At 46.7% G+C, this 22021-nt stretch overlaps 1 pseudogene; it reads right to left on the reverse strand.

Annotated features, from left to right (window-relative positions):
- Positions 1 to 11856: 11856 nt before the first annotated feature.
- On the reverse strand, positions 11857 to 11995 carry LOC119313373 (annotated as a pseudogene).
- Between the last annotated feature and the right edge of the window lie 10026 nt (positions 11996 to 22021).

A 22021-nucleotide genomic window follows, 5' to 3' on the forward strand; every position in this document is an offset into this window, starting at 1 on the left:
CAAGTATCCCTCCTCGTCGGCGTTAGCTCCGGCGAAGCACCGTCGTGCTATGTTTCCTTTCCCCCTCCTCTCTCTCTTGACCGGTGGGGCCCGCTGTCAGCCTCTCCACTCGCGCCCGAAGCGGTACGAGTGGAGGCCTATTCTGTGATTACGCCATCGACGTCACCCCCTTGGTTTTCTGTTTAATTCAAAATAATTCAAAATTTTGACCAGAACTTTGACCAGTGATAACTTTTAAACTACAAGTCCAAAAGAGTTGATTCTTTTTGCATTGTGTTTGTTTTGAAGAGCTCTAGCAGCACACCACAGTGTGAATTTTTCCTTGCTGTCTAGAATTTTTGGTGATTTTCAGATGGTTTTTGATATTTTGTTTTGCTGTTTTTAAATATTTTCAGAGGGAGAGACTTGTCTTGAAGATAACCAGGAGGAGCGTGAACCTCCTCTGCACTAAGGCAAGCCACACCAACATTTGGATGGTGTCATTTCAATATCTATGATTTTTCCTACTTGAATATGAGTTATTTTTCATGCATTTAAATTAGTTAAATAAATATGGTTTAATGCTAGTTACTTTATCATGCTTGAAATGCTTTTCTATCAATTGCTAGGCAGTAATTTGTTCACCCACCATAATATTTGCTATCTTGAGAGAAGCCAGTAGTGAAACCTATGGCCCCCGGGTCTCTTTTCCATTATATTAAATCTCTTTTACATCTTACTAGTTTCCGATCTACTATTTTGCAATCTTTTACTTTCCGATCTATAAACCAAAAATATTTACTTTGCCGTTTATCTATCTCTATCAGATCTCACTTTTGCAAGTGACCGTGAAGGGATTGACAACCCCTTTATTGCGTTGGGTGCAAGTTCTTGATTATTTGTGCAGGTATTCGATGACTTGTGCGTTGTCTCCTACTGGATTGATACCTTGGTTCTCAAACCAAGGGAAATACTTACGCTACTTTGCTGCATCACCCTTTCCTCTGCAAGGGAAAAACCAACACAAGCTCAAGAGGTAGCAGCTGAGCACTGGTGTTAGCCACAAAATCTAACCCGCCATCGGTTTGCTTGCGCTTACCACCGTTACCTTGGTTATGACCATTAGGCCCTATCACGTTCTGCTGCTGACCCTTACCATTACCACTCTTCTTCCCTTGTTGGATTTTTCATCATCAGATCCGGGGTCCTTAGTGTTGTCTGAGTCAGCATACTTGATGAGAGCTGCCATGAGCTCTCCCATGTCATTGTAGTGACGTTTAAGCCACCCGAGCTTCTGCTTGAGAGGTGTAAAGTGACAATTCTTCTCAAAAATCAAAACAGCGGAGCCTGCTGCAATGCTATCCAATGATAATAACTGAGACCTGACGAACCCAATGGTGAGCCAACTCATCCTCTCGTTGCACACAGTTGTCCAGATCAATAATCTACAGAGGATGCTTACATGTTCCTTTAAAATTCTGAATGAAGTGTGCCTTCAACTCAGCCCATGAACTGATGGAATTGGTAGGTAACCCTTTCAACCAGGTTCGAGCCGGTCTATCCAACATCATGGTGAAGTACTTGGCACATACAACATCATTAACATCTAAAATCTCCATGGCCAGCTCATAGCTCTCAATCCAAGCCTCAGGTAGAAGATCAGTTGTATAATTAGGCACCTTACGAGGTCCCTTAAAATACTTGGGCAAACGCTTATTGTGTAGAGCCGGTACTAAACACATCACACCAACTGTCCTGGAAGTCGTCCCAGCCTCAACGGACGCCAAAGGGTTTACTAGAAATTGCTGATGAGCCCAAAACTGAGCCGACAAGTCTGCCTCACGATGGGCTCTAGCCTGATCCACAATAGCCTGAGCATAGTTTAGCATATGGTCATCTCTGGGCGGGTTAGGTCGATGTGGCGGGTCATCATTACGAGGCAGGTCACAACACCGCTCGCTACTGGAAACTGCCGGCGACTCAATGCGCCGACTGTAGCTTCGGCTTGGGTGGGGAGTTGAATGGACATGCTCACGACTATATGAATAAGCCACTTGATGTGCTATAGCTGTCTGAAGAAGCTCCAGATTGTTCCGGGTCTCTACCGTCGCCAGAGACTCGCCCTCTATCGGAATAGCTGCCAGCCGCGTGGCTGATGCTATCATGTTATCCATCGGTTTATAGTAATGCCCAGAAGGTGTTGGAACCAGTTGAGGTGGGGTCACGTCCCTTTGGGGCGGGTCTGGCACACGAGGTTGAGCCGCCGCCCCGGTTCCTGTCGCCTCCGCAACCCGGGTTACGCTGGGCAGGTTACTCGTTCCTGCCCCCGGTGTGTTGAAAAGATTTCGTCCCTCAAGCTGTGAAGGCAAGTGACTCTGATGCCTCCTTCGAAGAACAACATTGGACGCGTTCTGATCCATACTCAGACGAAAAGCTTCTACTCTTATCTGCTGTGACTCGGCCTCCAATGAAGCCCGCTCTATTGCCATCCTGGTGTTCTCCGCATTAAGATCCTCTTAGGCCTGGGCCACCTCGTCCCGCAGCTTTGCAACTTCCGCATTATGATGCGCTTGATTCACTGGAGTTACCTCTACAGCTAACAGAGTTGCCAAGGCATCCAAGGGCTCAGATAAGACTTGAGCCGGCGGCCGTACAGAGCCGCTCGCCCCAGCTGTCGCGGCAACAGTTGAGTCAGACATCATAGCCGCGGCCGTTGACGAATTCAACATTGGCTATGTACCAGCCATAAAAACAACAACCCTTCTTGGCGCTCATAGGGATCCGGAATACTGTCGCCATCAGAATAGCCCCCAAGCCCACCGTCCTGAAGCTAATAGATTGATTCGGTTTCTCTAGTCGAGGACTCATCACCTAAATAGATGGCCGTCTCTCCACCAGATGCAGATCCTTCCTCAAGATGCGGCCCATGAACAAAGCCAACAAAGATATGCTTCCGGTCGGGTTGAACCCAGCCAGGTCGCGTGCGCTAAGCCGTCTCGACGACGTTGGTGCAGGTGTCCAGCTCAGGTTCTGACTCGCCAATCTTGCCGATGAATACGTGAATTCTGCCAAAGGGGACCCGGTACCCATACTCGACTGAGTCATCCTCGGGGCCCTAGCCAGGGTTGTCGATGTAGATCTTGCTGCGACGACTCTTGGTCATCCGGACCATAGCGTATCCTTTGATCCCTAAGAAGTTGCCCTTCAAGAACTCTAAACCACCATGCTCTGGCCCCATGGTGGGCGCCAACTGTCGTGGTTTGTCACGGCAGATGCCCTAGCGAAAGGACTTAGGTGTGGAGCCATCACAATGTTGGTTAGCTCGAAGGGGTTGAACGGGGCAAAAGACACAAAGGATTTATCCAGATTTGGCCCGTCACAACGAGGTAAAAGCCTACGTCCTACTTCTAGTTGTATTGCTTGAGTTTTGATTACAAGGGAGCAATTATGCTTGACCTATCTATCGATTGGTTGTTTCTTGTGTTAACCCGCTGGTAGGTCTCACCTTTATATACATAGGTCGAGGCCCGAGGCTTACAAGAGTCCGAGCTGGATCACACAATGTGACCGCCCTGGTTTCTAAATAGTCTTGTCTTATCAAGCAAGCCACCATATGGCGGTTCACACATCCGGGTCTTGGGCCACCACCAGGGCCGCCTCTGTGAACCGCTGTCTTCACACTTCATCTTTTAGGGCCTCTTGGGCCTTCTTCATGTTAAGGCGCCAACGGTGTAACCCGGCCCCTCCCGGGCGGGTCACACCTCGGGGTTATATCCCCAACAGCAGTCGTGTGAGACAATAGCTCATTTATATATATGCATTATGGACTACTGTGTGAGATGGTATGTCCAACTAGTAGAGTAGATCAACTATTACAAAGTTGGATCAAACTATTTTTTTGCAAAGAGACTTGAACTATGCTTTCGTTTCCGCTTTATTATGAACTATGCTTGCTTAATGTGAGACTATGTAATTAACTAGCCTATGGTTAGAATCTTTAAGCCTATTTTCTTTTTGGATCATGCATTATAATAAACGACGCATTTCTGTATGATACACCATCGTTATTAGGTATGCTGACGATTCGATCCAGGGGTTAGCATAGAAACACAAGGCGACCGTATGCCTGAAAAGGTGGGTCATAATAGGAAGGCGCCGCCAACAATGCTATACAACTCTTCGCAACTCCAACGGAAGCGTACAATGTTAGAAAACACCGATGCGGGGCATGCCCAGGTATTGTTCGACGAAATGGCCGACCAAGACACAATATAAATAGTCACCGGGAAGTGTCTATAGATAGCCACCCCACACCAACTTTGTTTGTTAGCTGCTCCGCTTAAGATTCAGAGAAGATTGATTGAATATCCCCTCTCAAGAGATTTGAGTTTAAGATCCACCTAGAGAAAATCAAGAGCCAAAACTTAGACAGTGGTTGAGCATCACAGTAGTTATGGGTTATAGTTCTTCTACCTCTTACTCTTGAGAGCCGCACACTCTAGATGGATAGGTATCAGCTTGAGTGTCGAAGAGTAATTATCTTCACCAAGCAAAGCTTCAGCAACCAAGAGTAAATGTGGTCAGCAAAGAAGTCTGTCGAAGGTTTGGAGATCGCGGACAAGTATCTACCACGAGTGAAATCAATTGAAGCCCGATCAGTTTCAGGTTGAAGGAGAATATGATAGAGAGATGTTTGCTCCTGTGTTCAGTCACAAGTCCCTCCAACCATACATAGTCCTTTGGAAGAATGGCGAATTGGTCAACCAAATCCTTATGTCGCCATCGAGAACCACTGGTTCTTTCTACTCTACTGTAAGTCTTTCAGTAGACATCTTCAGTGGTCTATGATTTGATAGTTGTCATGATCATGTATCCTCATCAGTATCATATTTTCTTTCGTGTATCCTTGCATGTTTACCATTTCATTCACTAGCTCTCACACTCATTCGATGTCAGCGTTTTGGTTTGTGATACTGTTAGTTCATTTTCTCCTTCGATCATAAGCATCCTAGTTTATATTTGTGTTTGTTACTCGCTCACTCATGTTGCTCTATTTGTTAACATACTGCGTTACCATCGTCCTGGTAAAGATTGTTAGCTACTACTCAAACGGTTGTAGTATCTTTCTTCGAAAGATTTGCTTAACCCTTTTCGCTCCTTACTGTTTGTCTAGTTCTTTCTATGTTGCCATCAGTGCTCGATCTACTCAGTACTCCGCTTCAGTGTTTGGGTTTGGTTCAAAGTTGTGAAAAAGTTGAATCTCCCATCCACCCCCTCTGGTTAATATACTCACGGTCCTAACATGGGCAAAGCTTTCTGACAAGGTTTCTTTTGGTCCACCGACGCAACTGACATGGTCAAGAGCTGTGAAGCATGCAAGTTCCATGCTAAGCAGATCCACCAGCCTACACAAGTGCTCCAAACGATTCCCCTCTCAAGGCTCTTCCCAGTCTGGCGGTTGGACATACTGGGCCCTTTCCCTCGCTCCGTTGGCAGCTACCAGTACCTCTACATCACCATCGACAAGTTCACCAAGTGGACGAAGGTGGGGCCTGTCCGCGCCATCCCGATGCAGTCTGCCGTCAAGTTCATCAAGGGTCCCGTGTGCCATTTTGGAGTGCCTAACTGCATAATAACCGACAATGACACCCAATTCACCAGCGGTGCGTTCTGGGAGTACTACGACAACATCGACACCAAAATTTGCTTCACTTCTATTGATCACCCTCGCAGCAACGACCAAACCTAACACACAAATGACGAGGTGCTCAAGGGGCTCAAGCCTAGACTTCGACATGTTGAAGAAGAGCGGTGAGCGCTGGATCGAAGAATTGCCCTCTATGCTATGGTCGATCCATACTACAATGGCTAAACCCACTGATGAAACACCCTTATTCCTCATCTATGGGGCAGAAGCGGCCCCCCTCCCCCACAAAGCTCTCTCGCGGTTCTCCTCGGGTCCTGGCCTACAACGAGGCTGATCAACGCCAGCTGAGGGTCGATGACCTCGCGCTTCTCAAAGAAGCTAGGTGCCAGGCTGCCATCCATGCAACCCGATATCAATAAGGATTACGTCACTACCACATCCGTCACATCCGCTCTCATTCGCTCGAAGCAGGTGATCTTGTCCTTAGTCGGATCCAATCTCGCGAAGGACTCAACAAGATCTTGCCCATGTGGGAAGGTACATACATGGTCGTGCATTTTTCCTGGCTTGGAGCAGTGTGGCTCAAAACGAAAGATGTGATTCCTGTGCTCAACGCGTGGAACATCCAACATCTGCACAAGTTCTACCCATGAATGAAAAACCTCTGTAAATATGTATCTATAACCTCCCCCATTAAGCAGTAAAAACTATGGTGTGTTTGTATCATTTCATTCTTGTTGTTTTTACTCTTGCCTACAACACGCTTGTCATTTCCAACCTATCTGGCACACAAGCGGGGGCTGCTACACTATACCACACTTGGTGGTGGAGGGTTTGTCCTCGGTCATACTCCCATGCAGGTTGCCTCCTCCCAAGTTGCTTGGTACTTGTGGTTCTCCTCGTGTCTCAATCAGTTTGAATGGGAAAGCGCGTGCCTCGCATGCCTTCCCTTCTTGGAATTTTCCCTTGTCCGCTTTTGTTTTCAACAACAATGGCCAAAGTCATGACAAGTGTTGGGGCAGACCATCTGATTAACTGCGTAAGGTTGCCATTTATTAATCTGGTCTAGCTGTTTGGCCTACCACACTTGTTAGATCCTCCAACATACTCATTTCTTCCCTTGCTAGATTGATAATCGTGTTTGGTCTCTTTTAATAAGTTTGCCCTGGATCGACCCGTACACATTCGCCCAGGAAAACCCCATTTGTGCCCGTCTGAGCTTTTCGCTAGCATGAAGGAAGTTGCCATTCCCTGTGGCTGTCGAAGCTTGATTGCAGCCCCATCCACTAAGCAGGTATTTGTCTTCTTTGTTGCAATCAACTCCTTGTCTTGCAAGTATATCCGGTGATTGCCCCCTCCAATCTGCCTCAAGGGGAAGTGTTTATTAGTGATGAGATGAATCATGAACTTTGTGAGTAGGTGTGGGGCCATGCTCTTAATGTTTTAGAATATCTGTTAGGGGCTCTTTCCGTTATGCCTCAAGGGCAAGTGTTCTTTTTGTGTTGAGATGAATCATGAATTCTGTCTGTAGATGTGAGGCCATGCTCTAAATGTTTTAGAATATCTGTTATGGAAGAATCTTGTAAAACTTGATTCAATGTTTATATTGTCTGTTGCAGATGGATAAGCTGTGAATGGTTAGGTTTGTTGTGCATAAAGAATCTTTTTGTCAACCTGCACCTAAGCCATGGCTTTTAGACTCAATCACTATCGATAATTTGAAGGAACAATTGGTGTAGCATGGGCTAGTTCGAAATGATTTTATTTACTGTCGACGTAGGGTGAAGTCAAGTGACACAATCAACTGGAACTTAAGTGGTAAGAATAGAGTTCATCTCAAGTTACAAGATGATGTTGAAGTCAAGGAACAAGATGTTGATGGTGAACCTCGGGTGTAGGAGGAGGTTGAGCTCAAGTGGGTGGTTGAGGTTGAACACAGGTGGTGGGATGACGATGACTGAACTAACCAATGATACCACATTTGGGAAGATGATCGAAGAATACAAATCATTTCAGATGGTTGACTTGCATTGTTACATGAGACACAAGGGGTTTGTAGAGCCTGCTCCAACTACAGATGTTGACAGTGTGAAGTAACTGTGAGAAAAGGCTGGGAACATCGTGCCTTTGCCAGGGCCGACGGCTTCGTGTTTATAGGCAGGGTCACGACCTCCCTGATAGCGTACAAGTTGTTGGGATTACAATCTTGGAGAACAAGAGATAGATATTCAAGATAACAAGAATATAAACTATAACAAACTCCTAGTCTATCCTATGCTACAATCTTCGGCAGCCATGTCCTCAGGCGCATACTTCCTGTCACGTTGTTTAACACCCTCCCTTAATCACAACTTCGCAAGTTGAGATTACGTTTAAACTCTTCAAGATTTCTTGTAGGTAGTGCCTTGGTGAAGCCATCTGCAACCTGGTCCCTTGAATGCACAAAACGAATTTCCAATTGTTTATTAGCAACACGTTCTCGCACAAAATGAAAATCTATCTCAATGTGTTTTGTCCTTGCATGAAAGACCGGATTAGCAGACAGATAGGTGGCACCAAGATTGTCACACCATAAACATGGAGCCCGAATGTGTTTCACACCAAGCTCTTTCAACATGGACTGAACCCAAATGATTTCTGCTGTAGCATTTGCCAATGCCTTATACTCAGCCTCTGTACTTGATCTTGATACGATTGCTTGTTTTCTTGCACACCATGATATGAGGTTGGGTCCAAAGAACACTGCAAACCCACCAGTAGAGCGTCTGTCATCTAGGCATCCTGCCCAGTCTGAGTCAGAGAAAGCACTGACAAGTGTAGATGAGGACTTGCTGAAAGTAAGACCAAGATTCATAGTATGCTTTACATATACCTGGTGCTGTCCTCTTGATTCAAGGGATCTCCTTCAGTAAGAGACAACTTTTCTGTACTAGAGAAGGGAGTTGGTACAGGCTTACATCCTTGCAATCCAACCCTTCTTACCAGATCATTGGCATATTTTTCTTGGGATAGGTGAAGACCATCCTCAAGTTTCCTTACTTCAATTCCTAAGAAGAAATGCAAATCTCCCAAATCCTTGAGAGCAAACTCAGCACTCAGATCCTTCAACAATCCTGCCACTGCCTCATCAGATGAACTAGTGACAATAATATCATCAACATAGATAAGAACAAATATATATGTATTTGCCTTTCTATAAATAAACAGTGAAGTATCTGATTTTGATGGAACAAAGCCAAGTGCTTGTAATTTTTGACTGAGACGTGAGTACCATGCTCGGGGTGCCTACTTCAGTCCATAAAGAGCTTTATCAAGTCTACAAACATGAGAGGGTGAGTTTTTGTCGACGAACCCGGGAGGTTGTTTCATGTACACTTCCTCTTCCAGAACACCATGAAGAAACGCGTTCTGTACATCTAGCTGTCTAAGATTCCAGCCCCTGGAAATAGCTATTGATAACACAAGACGAATGGTGGCAGCCTTTACAACAGGGCTAAACGTGTCTTCATAGTCAATACCATATCGCTGCTTGTAACCTTTAGCTACAAGTCTGGCCTTATAACGTTCTATGGTTCCATCAGATTTCCTTTTAATTCTGTAAACCCACTTACAGTAATCAAGTTTTTACCTCGTGGTGGGGGAACCAAATACCATGTTTTGTTTTTCTGGAGTGCCATGTGTTCTTCTTCCATAGATTTTCTCCACCGTGCATCTCCTAGGGCCTCATCAAGCGTGCGTGGTTCACCTGTGTAACATGCAAGACCAAACTTGGTTTTATAATTTATAGGTTGAATCACTCCCTTTTGTAGACGCGTGCGTGGAAGGCGTGGTGAAGACACGGGCACAGAAGATCTAGGCGAATCTGCGCCAGCCGATCTCGAGGCTGATTCTCCTGGTGTTGCAGTTGCGTCAGGTTCGGCAGGATCTTCTGTGGCTGGTGCAGATGGTGAAGCGGGCGGAGACGGCATAGAAGATCCCGCACCAGTCCCTGTGCCTGCGGCAGGATCTGCCCTGGATCGCGCGCCTGGGCCCCTGGCCAGATCAGCGCCGGTTGGCTGGCAGCGCGCGTAGCAGCAGGACCCACTAGCGGGCCAGCGGCTCTCGGCCTGCCGCGTGGGGGGACCAGGTTGGTGCGGGCCCGATGGATCATCTGCCCCGGTCGATGGCGACCGCGTGGCGACGTCGGAGTCGTTGCCGCGGCTTCTGGTGGGCGCGGGCTCATGTGACGCGGTTCCTGAGCTGCCGCCGCCCTGCTGCCACACGGATCCTGGAGTGGATTCGCTGCCAAACTGCTGCTGCTCCAATCCCGAGGAGGATATGCCTCCCAGATTTGGACACATAAAATGTCGCCTGTTTGAGCTGATTTCTTCATCATTTTCAACAATTTTTCCACCGTTTTCTTCACCATCGGCTGCTGTATCTGCATCATCATACTCATGCACATGGTTATGAGGATTAGTCAACGTATGATCAACACAATTATTTTCTCCCCCATGATCAATACCGGAAAGATGCGATGGTAGGAGAAGAATTTCTTTCCTAAGGAGTGCGCCGGCGTTGGGATGAAGATCAGCAAAGGGGAATTTGGTTTCATCAAAAACAACATCACGTGAGATGTATACGCGACCGGTGGAGACATCAAGGCACTTGACTCCTTTATGTTGTGCACTATATCCGATGAAGACACACTGTTTCGATCGATACATGAGCTTGCGGTTGTTGTATGGCCTAAGATTGGGCCAACAAGCGCAGCCAAATACTCGAAGAGAGTTGTAGTCAGGTTTGGTATGAAGGAGTCTTTCGGTGGGTGTGTCATTATTGATGACACGACTAGGGAACATATTTATGAGGTGAACAGCCGTAAGAAATGCTTCATCCCAAAACTTAAGCGGCATGGATGCTCTTGCCAAGAGAGCAAGACCAACTTCTACGATGTGCCTATGTTTGCGCTCGGCAGACCCATTCTGTTGATGAGCGTGCGGGCATGACACATGATGAGATATGCCAAGTTTTTGGAAAAATGAGTTTAGCTTCTCATATTCACCTTCCCAATCAGATTGGAGGGCGATGATTTTGGTGTCAAACTTTCGTTCAACGAGAGCCTGGAAGTTGAGAAAAACTTGAAACACGTCAGATCTTTTCTTAAGAAGGTAGATCCAGGAGAATTTGCTAAAATCATAAATGAAGCTCACGTAGTATGTATATCTACCAATAGAAGAAGGGGCAGGTCCCCAAACATCAAAGAAAATGAGTTGTAGAGGTTTGGTAGAAATACTAGTGGAAATTGAATACGGCAACTGATGACTTTTAGCTTTCTGACATGAATCACAAATTGTTTCGACATTATGCTCTCCAACACATGAGAGTTTATTTTTCCTAAGTAATCGTTCAACTAAAGGAAAAGTTGCATGCCCTAATCGATCGTGCCACCGTGTTGAAGATAGCTTGGTGGCACTGAAAACTTGTTTATTGAACCTTCTAATCTCCGGAATCAAAGGGTAGAGCCCGCGAACGCATCTACCTCGATAAAGCACCTTCTTCGTTGCCTGATCCTTGATCAAAAAATAGAAGGGGTGAAACTCAAGGAAGGCATGGTTATCAATAGCAATACGATGAACGGATAGAAGGTTTTTATGAGCACTAGGGACATGCAAAAAATTCGAAGGTGAATTTTTCTATGAGGGGTATTAATAATTGAGTGACCAACGTGACGAATCTTCATACCTTCTCCACTGGCAGTGTGGATGTGGTCTTTGCCGCGGTATTTCTCACGCATGGTCTTTGCCGCGGTATTTCTCACGCATGTTCACCGGTGATGTGGTTGGTTGCACCGCTGTCCACATACCAGTTTGTGTCTACTCCATATGAGCCATCAGCTGCCCCGGCCACCTTCTCATCCGAGGACGAGTCACCATCATCATCAAACCTGTACCAACAGTCTTTTGCTGTGTGGCCAGGTTTGCCACAGATCTGGCATCGTACGGCATCGGGGCGCTTGTTGGAGGAGTTGCGGCGGCCGCCCCTGTTGTTGGTGTAGGAGGGTCGGCCACCACTGCCGCGAGAGTCGCCGCGGTCACCGCGGTCGCCACGGGTGTTGTTGCTGTTGTTTCCCTTGCCGCGGGTTGGCCCGCGGTAGCGTGAGCCACCACCTCGGCCACGCATGGCGGCGTTAGCAGAAGACTTGAAGCCGCCACCACCAGAGTTTGTGCCCTGGAACAGCGCCACCCTTTGATCGAAGTTGCTCATCTGAGCATACAATTCGTCAAGCGTGACCGGCTGAGTGCGGGCGTCGAGGGCGGAGACGAGGGGTTGATACTCCATGTCGAGGCCGCCCATGATGTAGGAGATGAGCTCGTTGTCGTCGAGTGGCTTTCCTGCAGCAGCAAGTTCGTCGGTGAGGGAGCGCATGTGCGCGAAGAAGGCCGCAACGGACTGGTTTCCCTTTTGTGTGTTCGCAAGGGCGACGCGGATGTTGTTGATGCGAGACAGCGACTGGGACGAAAACATGTTCGCCAGCACTGTCCAGAGCTCGTGTGCATGGCAGATCGAGGTCACCTGCACGAGTACCTCATTGGAAAGATTGTTCAGAAGATAACCAAGTACCTGCTGATCTTCCCGGAACCAGATCGGATGAAGGGGGTTTGGTGCGGCTGTCTCCTTCCCGTCCTTGTCCCTGGTGACGACGGTCTTGGCTGGTTCCGGCATGCTGCCGTCAATGTAGCCATAGACGCCCGCGCCTCTGAGCTGCAGCGTGATCTGTGTGCGCCAGAGGATGAAGTTTGTGCGGGTGAGCTTCTCGGTAATTTGGCCGGTGAGGGTGGAGTTGGATGAGCTGGAGGATGCCATGGCGGAAGCTTGAGCGATGGAAAGGCTAGGGCTAGATGGATGGAAGAGTTAGGCTCTGATTACCATGTGAGAAAAGGCTGGGAACGTTGTGCCTTTGCCAGGGCCGACGGCTTCGTGTTTATAGGCAGGGTCGCGACCTCCCTGATAGCGTACAAGTTGTTGGGATTACAATCTTGGAGACCAAGAGATAGACTAGAGATAGATATTCAAGATAACAAGAATATAAACTATAACAAACTCCTAGTCTATCCTATGCTACAATCTTCGGCAGCCATGTCCTCAGGCGCATACTTCCTGTCACGTTGTTTAACAGTAACCACCCTCCTTCCGTGCCCATGGTTGGGCGATGCTATATGATGCTGTCAACAACTCTGAACTTCATGACTACTAGCTACCCTGACGATGATATATATGTATACAACCCGCATCAGATTGGATTGAGCCATCACACAATTTTCACAATAAAGCCATTTTGTAGTGAGCATATGATTTTGCATTATGTTTTCTACATATATTGCAAACTTCCATTCTAATAGGTTTACCTTTTGGCTGTGAACAAAGGTGATAATGTTCTTAATTTGGAAGTTGTGTAATATTGCAGCAACATGGATTTGCATGAACTGGAATATGGACCATAGATGATGGGGCTTCACCACTCAATCACCGTAAACATCAACAACAAAATATATATTGACATTTTTTAATGACCTCTAAAAATAACATTTGTTTTAGGGCAATTGTTTTGCATATGTTATGTCAGCTCTTATCTAGGCTATCCATCTAAGATTGCAAGCCTAGGACCGGAATGTTCAGATTTGCAGTAAAGTAATGTTTTATCTAGGTATGTTGCCCTTGCCAATATTCAGATACAAGATGCCTTAGGTTAAGATTTCAGATTATCACATAGACTGTTATAACCATTTATAACCTTTTGTTTGCTTCCAACCATCTCTAGTATGTACCATAAAACGGTCTCTACACAACTATTTGGACTGCATTTTATTGAGTAAACAAATTTCAAAGAAACATACCCTTTGCTTGAAGGATGTTAGTACTCTGTACACTGACTCTTCGATAGCAGCAATGTTGGCTTGTTGCTTCAAAGTTGTATAAGTTAGAAATGTCAGAAAGAAATCAAGTCATTTCAGCACAGCAAGCTTAAAACTAAACATAGCACAATGTGACAAACTCATGTATATTCTTCTGACGTGACAGTGCAACAATATTGTTACATTTTCAATAAATTGTTTTGTTTTCATTAGTTTAAGTATCTGAACACTAATGTTTGATCTAATTTCAAAATTGTGAAACACAAATATATTTCAAAATTGTGATTTTTTAAAAACACGAACAATCTTGAAAAAACAGAAACACATTTTGAAAAACAAAAATAAAATTGAAATTTCTGCTTTTGAAATTTGAATATATTTTTAAAACACATTTTGTTTGAAACTTCAATTCTTTTGAAATTTAAAATTCTGAACATTTTTCTAAAACATGAACAAAATTTTGAAACACCAATTTTTTAATACATGAAGAAAACTTGAAACTCTTAACTTTTTTGAAAATACGAACATTTTTTTGATAGCGTGAATAAAATTTGGAATTTCTGAACTTTTTTTGAATATGTTGAACATTTCTATGATTTTTCTACTTTTAAAGCAGAGAAATAAAAAAAGAAAGAAACATGAAACAGAAAAAAGAAAAAAAAAAGAAAAAACCCGGCTCATGAACCTTCTTGGAGGTTCCAAGGAAATCATGTAAAAACAACCGGATGATTTATGCAAGAAATCATCCGTGTTCGCTGGACGCCACATGTCGCGGTGGTTCCACGCACGACGCACTGCCTTTCCTTGCGAGCCACTCGTTTCTATCATTATCTTTTCTCTTAGACGGCCTAGTCTCCTACCTCTTTTGTTCTCCCACCACACTGTCCAGCTCCTCCGACCACCGCACTGCGAGACTGCGCCTGCACCGCGCGCTGCTGCTGCACCCCTGCGTTTTGCAACGGGCACCATGCTGCAGATGCTCGCGTTTTACAGCCGTCCATGGAGAAGCTCTTCAATCCTGTCGTGCAGCTCGCCACCGGCGGCAATGGAGCGTTACCAGAACTTCAATGAAGCGCCGCCGGGCAGACAGAACCTCACCGGTGCTTCAATGGAGCTTCGTCGGGCCGATGGAACCTCGGCGGTGCTTCAATGGAGCTTCGCCGAGCCGACGGAACATCGTCGGTGCTTCAATGGAGCTTCGCCGGGCCACCGGAACCTCACCGATGCTTCAATGGAGCTTCGCCGGGCCACCAGAACCTCGCTGGTGCTTCAATGGAGCTTCGCCAGGCCGACAAAACCTCACGATTGTTTCAATGGAGCATTCTGGGCCGCCGGAGCATCGTTAGCGTTGCAATGAGGCATTGCCGGGCCGTCGGAGCATCGCCGATGCTTCAAGGGATGGTCGCAGCAACATAGTTGCTGGTGCTGCAATCCCGGAGCTTGCCGGCACTACAACCGTTGCCGGTGCATAGCAAGCTCACTGACGTTTTTCTCTGAGATTCGGTGACGTGACTGCTGCAACCTGAGCGCTGCGGCTAGTGCAAGCAAGAGTTGATGCTGCAAGTCAGCTAGCAACGGTTCTCGCCGGAGCTAGGCGAGGATATTGCATTGCACATGCTAGTGCCTGGAGTCACGATGGAGGAGACACGAGCGTATTGTGATAGCGTGGTTCGGGGAAACAAGGGGCCCAAATCAATGCAAATCGACGGCTAGGAAGGCTGCTGATCTTTTCTAAGATCAGCCGGCTGATTCCTAGCAGCCCCCAGGTTCCAAACCGGTAAAAATCAGCTTGAAACCTTCTAAGGCTCCGCTTGGATTACCATTTGGCCCTAGATACCCCCGTAAAACAATACAGACCTCTAGGCGTCATTTTTTCTCCAGGCGGAAGTCACACTGCGGCCCATATAATACAGTTGTATACCAAATCCGGACGTAAAATCTTACACCGATTCCAAGCGGGCCCTAAAAAAGATTTTCATTATTTTGAGGAATTCTAAAAGATTTTCAAGACCGGGATTTGTAGAGGTAACAGACAGATTAGAATGGGTCGGCCCATGTTCACCCGTCTCGCTCGGGTCTGTGCGAATAGGGTAAAACCGCGACGTGGGCCTACTGCTTGCTGTTTCCTAAAAGAAAGGTATATTAAAAGAGGGAGGTCCCTGTTGCCCATCCATATATGGATTTTTTTGATTTGCTCCTCCACCTTAGGGCATGTATAATGATGTACAGTCAGCTGTCTAGAAGGGTTGACAACTAGAATTTGAGCCAATAGCCAAACTACCACTAGTGAAAACCACAAGTGCCAAAATACCACTATGAAAAATCAAAGTGCCAAAATAGCACTCACTTGAAAATTTTCATGCCAAGATACCACTATGAGCTAACTGAGACTAACAGATGAGTAAAAATACTACTTTGCCCTTTTACTGTGTGCTTGTGGCTGGACAAGGGAAAGCGGCCGGCGTCGATGGAATCCACCAGCAAGAGGCATGTCTCCCTCCTCCGCATTGTCAAGCGCAGCTGCACAACCGAGCTCGTCGTCGCCCGGCCGCACCTCGGCTTTGCCACCTGCTTTGTGCGCCACCTCCGGGCTCCGGTCGCCACCACCGCTGCTGCGCTGCCTCAACCCTGTTGGCCGTTGTGCCTCGCACTCGCACCATCAGCAACTATAGCAAGCGGCGGTGGCGTTGTGCAACCACATGATGCACTTAGCTTATGGCAAGCAACAACAAGCAGCACACACACATAGTATCGGGCAAGATCCAGGGGCCGCAGCGGGGCCATGCTCCACGCTTGGTTCCGGAGCAAGGAGGTGACACGACGTCATCCGCAGTGGGGCGACGATGGGTTGGATGCGGGGAGGAGCTGGGCGGGCATGGCGTCATGCACGGCGTGGTGGGCGCCTGGGCGGTGCTGCGTGCGCTGCAAAGTGGCGGCTCCATGTCGCTGGGAACAGCGTGGAACAGGGGCGGCCGGCTTGACGTGTACAGGAGCCGTGGCTAGAGCTCGGGCCGACAAAACAATCTCCGGCCACTTTGACCAGTACAAGCCCCATGGCCACGGGCAGCAGCGCACACGCTCAGAGATAGGATGAAGGGTACTTTTGGCAAGGTAGAAAAAACTGACAGCTCCATCCACGGTTGACTAACAAAATATGTTTGACAATAGACGGTAGTGCTATCTTGGTATGGAAAACCTGAACTTGAGTGCTATTTTGGCACTTCGGTGTCAGTACAGCTACGACAGTACTGACAGCGACGACAGACACTGAAGCCACCTGCGTGTAATTCATACGGAAGGTTAGTGGGCCTAAAGTAGTGGGCCGCGTCTAGTGAGCGAGAGGCAGTAGTATAACAGGCTGAGTCGCTGGATCGGTGTGACAGCGAGGAATTAGTCAACATTCTGTACCCAGTCTCCTCTCGTCTCCTTCCTCCTTCCCAAGTCTCCTCCTCTCTGATCCCCTATATCTCTCGGGTTGTATCTCTCGAATTGAAGTGAGGAACTCTGTAATTGATGTTGGATTGGGTGTGATTACCTCGGTACATCACAGTTGGTATCAGATTCGGGTGATCGGCAGCGGGGTGTGGCGAATCAAGCTCGGTTACAGCTAGGTTGGGCTCTTCTGTGAAATTCCGAGTCGTGATCGGGGTTCGCGGCGGCGGTGTGGCGGCCGTTGTCAGAGTCGGCGCCGGTGGCGTTTTCTGGGCGGCGGTGGTTGTTCGGCTTTGGATTCAGGTACGCCGCGGTTTCCCTCGGTTCCTTATGAGGGTGTGAAATTCCGGCGAGCGGCTGGATTTGCGAGGCAAGGCGGCGAGCGGGTCGGTTGTAGAGGCTCAGGTTGGGGGCGTCCGTAAAACACCTGAGGCTCGCCGACTCCGGCGGCAGTAGACGAGGGCGCTACGGCTCCGACGAAGGCAAGTGTGCAGACACGGTTAGTGCTCGACTCGATGGCCACATTCGAGGCATCTGTTATGAAGCAGCTTGAAGCTCTCTCCAAGGCCACTGAACATCTCGGACGCATTGATAAGATAGCAGCTCGCCTAGACGGGTTGGATTTGAAGATGGCTGAGCAAGTGGAACGCCTTGATGTGGTGCAGGGTAATGTGAACCTCACAATGAAATCCATGGGGGAAGCCCGACAAGAGCAGGCGGCAACAGCAAGAGAGATGCTGAACAAACAGTCACCGCAGTCATCGGCAGCCAGCGGTGATGGAATCCTGGGATCACCTCCTCTGAAACAAGCTCAGCAACAAGTACAAACTCAGGTACAGGGTAATGCAACCTTTGGCGAGCGGTATCAGTATGATACAGCAAATGCCGGAGAGTCACACAGCCGGAAACCTTGGATGCCGAAGATGGATTTTCCCAAATTCGAGGGCTCGGATGTCAGGATTTGGTTAGATGGATGACATTCCAGAAGCATTTAAGGTAACATCTGCAACCTTACACATGTTTGGGGATGCAGCGAACTGGTTTCATGCATACAAGTTAATACATCAGTGGCCAAGCTGGAGTGAATTCAGAATTGCAGTGACTACTGAATTTGATAGAAATGTACACCGGAACAAAATGAAAGAGTTGCTATTGCTTAAACAGTCTGCGTCAGTCCTGGAGTATAAAAGGGAATTTAATCAGTTGGTCTATCAGTTGCTGCTATATGAGCAATCTGTTAGTGATACCTTTTTGGTCACCAGGTTTCTGTTGGGTTTAAAAGAAGAGCTCAGAGGAGCTGTAGAGATTCAGTTGCCAAGGAATGTAGCTGAAGCGGCAGATTATGCTGTTGTTCAAGAAGAAGTGATGAGCAGAACTAGAAGTGTTAAATCTTCTTATACAAAGATGTACAACCAGAAATCTGATAACAGAATCAATTCAGTGCCCTCGGGTGATCTATGGAAAGCTAGACAGTTGAAAGAATTTAGGAGAATCAATGGGTTGTGTTATAGCTGCGGAGACAAATATATGCCTGGTCATGTGTGTGCTAAGTCCCCTACTGCACAGGTGCATGTCATGCAGTCGGACAATTCTGCAATACTCAGTGATGAAATTTTGGATGCAGTTATTACTCAGGAGGAAGCTATGGCAGAAATGCAGTTGTCTGTCAATGCTCTATCGGGTGCTGATCATCCCAAAACACTCAGATTACGAGCTCTCATCGGAAACCAGGTAGTTATCATACTTGTGGATTCGGGCAGTACCAGTAGCTTCATTGATTCTGCATTACTCCAGAGACTTAAAGTGACAACCACCACCTTAGACACTGCCTTGCCTGTAAGAGTGGCAAATGGTGAATTGCTACAATGTACTAAAGAAGTAGCAGACTTACACTGGTGGGTGCAAGGTCATACCTTCAAGTATGATTCCAAAGCCCTGGCTCTGGGAGGCTATGATTTGATTCTATGAATGGATTGGCTGGAGCAATGGGGAGAAATGGTATGTCAGTGGAAAGAGAAGTGGGTGCAATTTCAGTTGGAGGGACATGTGATCAAGTTACAAGGCCTTACTACTGCCGTTTCATCTTAATTGCAAGAAATGTCAGCAGAGCAAGTGGTCCGATGGCACCAGGGAAATGATATATGGGCCACTGTTTTGATCTCCCCTGTGTCAGATAAACATACAACATGTGTTCCAGCCGAAGTGCAAGCTCTTTTAACGGAATTTGAGGATGTTTTTCAAGAGCCACAATCTCTGCCACCTAGCAGAGTACATGATCATGCAATACATTTACTTCCTGGTACAGTGCCTGTGAATGTAAGACCATATAGATGAAATAGAGAGACAAGTGGCAGAGATGTTGCAAGCAGGACTCATTGTGCCCAGCATCAGCCCATTTGCTTCTCCTGTTTTGTTGGTTAAAAAGAAGGATGGATCATGGAGATTTTGTGTGGATTACAGGAAGCTGAATTCTATCACTCTGAAAAATAAATTTCCTATGCCCATTGTGGATGAGCTATTGGATTAGCTGGGAGGATCTAAATGGTTTTCTAAACTGGATTTAAGGGCAGGTTATCATCAAATTCGAATGGTGCCTGAAGATGAACACAAAACTGCCTTTAAAACCCATTGTGGACACTATCAGTTCAGAGAGATGCCCTTTGGAGTGTGTGGTGGCCCCTCCACTTTCCAATGTGGTATGAATTTCATGTTTGCCCCTCAAAATAGGAAGTATGTGATTATGTTCATGGATGACATCTTAGTTTTCAGCAAATCATTCCTAGAGCATTTGGATCATCTCAGAAACGTACTGCAAGTGTTGAGGGAGCATCAATTTTATGCAAAATTTAGCAAGTGTACTTTCGCTCAATAGAAATTGGAATATCTAGGGCACATTATCTCAGATACTGGGGTGTCTACTGATCCTGAAAAGACTAAGGTCATGTTGGACTGGCCAGTTCCCATTTCTGTTACTGAATTGCGAGGATTTCTTGGACTGACTGGGTACTATAGGAAATTCGTGCAGAGCTATGGAATTATTGTCAAACCCTTAACTCAGCTCCTTAAGAAACATGGCTTTGGGTGGTCTGAAGGTGCACAACAAGCCTTCGACACCCTCAAGCAGGCCATGGCAACAACACCTGTACTAAGTTTGCCTGATTTCGACCAACCCTTCATCGTAGAGACTGATGCTTGTGCAACTGGGGTGGGGGCTGTGCTTCTTCAACATGGACATCCTGTAGCTTATTACAGCAAGGCACTTGGAGTTAAAAACCAACATTTGTCCATCTATGAGAAGGAGTTTCTGGCCATTATGATGGCAGTGGAGAAGTGGAGATCGTACTTGCAGAGAGGTCCCTTCATCAGAAAAACAGATCATCAAAGCTTGTGCCAGCTAGGAGATCAAGTTCTCACCTCTGATCTGCAAAGGAAGGCCATGATGAAATTAGTGGGACTTCAGTTTTCTTTTCAGTACAAAAAAGGAAATGAAAATACAGTGGCAGATGCCTTATCTAGAGTGGGGCACTTGTTAGCTGTGACAACTACTTCTCAGAGTCAGCCAGTATGGATGATTGAAGTCACTAATTCATATGCAGTGGATCCTCAGGCACAAAAATTATTGCAACAATTGGCTGTGTTCACTGAGAATGCAGAAGGGTTCTCCTTACACCAGGGAATAATTAAGCAGGAGGATAGGATCTGGATTGGGGCAAATTCAGCTTTAAAAACAAAGCTGATCTCTGCCTTTCATGCTAGTGCTGTGGGAGGTCACTCTGGTATTCAAGCCACTTATCAAAGAGTGTAGAAATTGTTTAGTTGGCCTGGCATGAAGCAAGATGTGACTGAATTTGTGCAACAGTGTGAGATTTGTCAGAAAGCTAAACATGAAAACTGTAAGTCTCCAGGGCTGTTGAATCCCTTGCCAGTGCCAGATATACCTTGGCAACACATCACTATGGATTTTATTGAGGCCTTGCCTAAATCCAACGGATATACAGTCATCTTGGTTGTGGTAGACAGGTATACAAATATAGCCATTTCATTGCTCTCAAACATTCCTTCTCTACACCCACAGTGGCTAAAGAATTATTGGAATCAGTGGTCTAACTCCATGGGCCACCCTCTTCTATTGTGTCAGATAGAGATAAGATATTTACAAGTCACTTTTGGAAAGATTTATTCAAGTTATGGACACAAAGTTGACCATGAGCACAGCTTATCACCCCCAAACGGACGGGCAAAGTGAAAGGGTCAACCAATGTGTGGAGATGTACTTGAGGTGTGCTGTCCATGTCAATCCTCACAAATGGCACTCCTGGCTTGCTCTAGCTGAATTTTGGTACAACACCAATTACCACTCTTCTCTGGGCTGCTCCCCGTTTAAGGCTCTCTATGGTTACAACCCCAATTATGGGTTCTTTTCATCAGTGCTTCAGTCGGCTAACGTGGATGTGGAACAATGGTTGAGAGAACACCAATCCCACTCAGCCTTACTCAAAAACCACCTGCTAAAAGCTCAAGCAAAGATCAAGATGTATGCGGATCAACATAGATCTGCACGCTCTTTCTCAGTGGGAGATGAGGTCTTTTTGAAGTTGCAACCGTATGCCCAACACTCAGTGGTAAATAGGCCTTGTGCTAAGTTGGCCTATAAATATTATGGTCCTTTTCAGGTTCTGGAGTGTATAGGTCCAGCCGCCTACAAGCTCCAACTTCCTACGGAAGCTCAGATACATCCAGTTTTTCATGTGTCTCAATTGAAAGAACACAAGTCAGATCACACTCCAGTGTTTTCTCAGTTGCCTGCAGCAGTCGACTTGTCAGGTGTTCAAGTGGTGCCAGAGAGGATTCTTGAACGCAAGATGGTGAAACGCCACAACAAGGTGCAGGTCCAAGTGTTGATTCAGTGGTCTGGTTTAGCAGCTGAAGCAGCCACCTGGGAAGACTATGATGTCTTGAAGAATAGGTTTCCGGACGCACCAGCATGGGGACATGCTGCAACTCAAGAGGGAGGCATTGTCAGTACAGCTACGACAGTACTGACAACGACGACAGACACTGAAGCCAC

The sequence above is a fragment of the Triticum dicoccoides genome, chromosome 5B, assembly GCF_002162155.2.
Source record: "Triticum dicoccoides isolate Atlit2015 ecotype Zavitan chromosome 5B, WEW_v2.0, whole genome shotgun sequence".
Classification (NCBI taxonomy): domain Eukaryota; kingdom Viridiplantae; phylum Streptophyta; class Magnoliopsida; order Poales; family Poaceae; genus Triticum; species Triticum dicoccoides.